Genomic DNA, 3,362 nt, shown 5'->3' on the forward strand with positions numbered 1-3,362 from the left:
CTTTATAGGAGTCTGGACACGAGCCACATAGGACTCCGACACCCCCGGCCCATAAAACCTAAGGCGGAGCCCGCGTTTTTGTAGCTTGCCGCACTGTTTCCACGACAAAATCCTATACTCTATTCTTCCATCCCGCCGCTCTCCATCAAATTCTCGCCCTTTTCCTCCACTTCTCTTTCCTCCCGCTGTCGACGCATGGACCCGGACGAGACCCTGCCGGGGACGGAGGTGGTGGAGGACCCAAGCATCACTCTCTCCCGGAAGATCAACTCGGCGACACGGCAAAAACGTCACGTCAAAGCAAAGGCCACAATGGAGGAAAAGCTCAAGGAGAAGGCCGACGGAGGGCGTGCTGGTGGCGGACGTGGCGGTGGGCATGCTAGTCACAGACGTGGTGGAGGTCGAGGGCTGGGTCGCGCTGCCCCGCCACCCTTGCCGATCGTGCTGACGCCGCCATGGCCGAAACAACCTCCGTACTACTACGCCGCCAAACAGTTGGGTAGGTAGTGTTGGAAATATGCCCTAGAGGCAATAATAAATTAGTTATTATTATATTTCCTTGTTCATGATAATCGTTTATTATCCATGCTATAATTATATTGATAGGAAACTCAGATACATGTGTGAGTACATAGACAACACCATGTCCCTAGTAAGCCTCTAGTTGACTAGCTCGTTGATCAATAGATGGTTACGGTTTTCTGACCATGGACATTGGATGTCGTTGATAACGGGATCACACCATTAGGAGAATGATGTGATGGACAAGACCCAATCCTAAGCCTAGCACAAAGATCGTGTAGTTCGTATGCTAAAGCTTTTCTAATGTCAAGTATCATTTCCTTAGACCATGAGATTGTGCAACTCCCGGATACCGTAGGAATGCTTTGGGTGTACCAAACGTCACAACGTAACTGGGTGGCTATAAAGGTGCACTACGGGTATCTCTGAAAGTGTCTGTTGGGTTGGCACGAATTGAGACTGGAATTTGTCACTCTGTGTAAAGGAGAGGTATCTCTGGGCCCACTCGGTAGGACATCATCATAATGTGCACAATGTGACCAAGGGGTTGATCACTTGATGATGTGTTACGGAACGAGTAAAGATACTTGCCGGTAACGAGATTGAACAAGGTATCGGCATACCGACGATCGAATCTCGGGCAAGTACAATACCGCTAGACAAAGGGAATTGTATACATGATTGAATAAATCCTCGACATCGTGGTTCATCCGATGAGATCATCGTGGAACATGTGGGAGCCAACATGGGTATCCAGATCCCGCTATTGGTTATTGACCGGAGAGTCGTCTCGGTCATGTCTGCATGGTTCCCGAACCCGTAGGGTCTACACACTTAAGGTTCGATGATGCTAGGGTTATAGGGAATAGATATACATGGTTACCGAATGTTGTTAGGAGTCCCGGATGAGATCCCGGACGTCACGAGGAGTTCCGGAATGGTCCGGAGGTAAAGATTTATATATGGGAAGTCCTGTTTTGGTCACTGGAAAAGTTTTGGGTGCTATCGGTAATGTACCGGGACCACCAGGAGGGTCCCGGGGGTCTACCAAGTGGGGCCACCGGCCCCAGAGGGCTGCATGGGCCAAGTGTGGGAGGGAACCAGCCCCAGGTGGACTGGTGCGCTCCTCCTCCCCCCACCAGGGCCCAAGGCGCCTAGGGTTTGGGAAGGGGGTGCCTCCACCTTACTTGGGGGGCAAGTTTCCTCTCTTCCCCCCCTTGGCCGCACCCTAGATGGGATCTAGGGGCTGCCGCACCCCTTGGGGTGGGAACCCTAGAGGGGGTGCAGCCCCCTCCCTCTCCCCTATATATACTTGAGGTTTTGGGGCTGCCATACACATGAGTTTCCACCTCTCCCTGGCGCAGCCCTACCTCTCTTTCTCCTCATCTGTCGCGGTGCTTGGCGAAGCCCTGCTGGAATACCACGCTCCTCCATCACCACCACGCTATTGTGCTGTTGTTGTATGGAGTCTTCCCCAACCTCTCCCTCTCTCCTTGCTGGATCAAGGCGTGGGAGACGTCACCGGGCTGCACGTGTGTTGAACACGGAGGTGCCGTCCGTTCAGCATTAGGATCTCCGGTGATTTGGATCACGATGAGTACGACTCCTTCAACCCCGTTCTCTTGAACGCTTGCGCTTAGCGATCTACAAGGGTATGTAGATGAACTCCCTCTCTCTCGTTGCTAGTCTCTCCATAGATAGATCTTGATGACTCGTAGGAAAATTTTGAATTTCTGCTACGTTCCCCAACAGTGGCATCATGAGCTAGGTCTATTGCGTAGATTCTATGCACGAGTAGAACACAAAATAGTTGTGGGCGATGATTTGTTCAATTTGCTTACCGTTACTAGTCCAGTCTTGATTCGGCGGCATCGTGGGATGAAGCGGCCCGGACCGACCTTACACGTACTCTTACGTGAGACAGGTTCCACCGACTGACATGCACTTGTTGCATAAGGTGGCTAGCGGGTGCCAGTCTCTCCCACTTTAGTCGGATCGGGTTCGATGAAAAGGGTCCTTATGAAGGGTAAATAGCAATTGGCATATCACGTTGTGGTTTTTGCGTAGGTGAGAAACGTTCTTGCTAGAAACCCATAGCAGCCACGTAAAACATGCAAACAACAATTAGAGGACGTCTAACTTGTTTTTGCAGGGGTATGCTATGTGATGTGATATGGCCAAGAAGAATGTGATGAATGATATGTGATGTATGAGATTGATCATGTTCTTGTAATAGGAATCACGACTTGCATGCCGATGAGTATGACAACCGGCGGGAGCCATAGGAGTTGTCTTAATTTATTGTATGACCTGCATGTCATTAAACAAACGCCATGTGATTACTTTACTTTATTGCTAACCGATAGCCATAGTAGTAGAAGTAATAAGTTGGCGAGACAACTTCATGGAGACACGATGATGGAGATCATGATGATGGAGATCATGGTGTCATGCCGGTGACGATGATGATCATGGAGCCCTGAAGATGGAGATCAAAAGGAGCAAAATGAAATTGGCCATATCATGTCACTATTTGATTGCATGTGATGTTTATCATGTTTATGCATCTTATTTGCTTAGAACGATGGTAGTAAATAAGATGATCCCTCATTAAAATTTCAAGAAAGTGTTCCCCCTAACTGTGCGCCGTTGCGAAAGTTCGTCATTTTGAAGCACCACGTGATGATCGGGTGTGATAGATTCTAACGTTCACATACAACGGGTGTAAGCCAGATTTACACACGCGAAACACTTAGGTTGACTTGACGAGCCTAGCATGTACAGACATGGCCTCGGAACACAAGAGACCAAAAGGTTGAGCATGAGTCATATGGTAGATA

The sequence above is a fragment of the Triticum dicoccoides genome, chromosome 6B (genome assembly GCF_002162155.2).
Source record: "Triticum dicoccoides isolate Atlit2015 ecotype Zavitan chromosome 6B, WEW_v2.0, whole genome shotgun sequence".
Lineage (NCBI taxonomy): Eukaryota > Viridiplantae > Streptophyta > Magnoliopsida > Poales > Poaceae > Triticum > Triticum dicoccoides.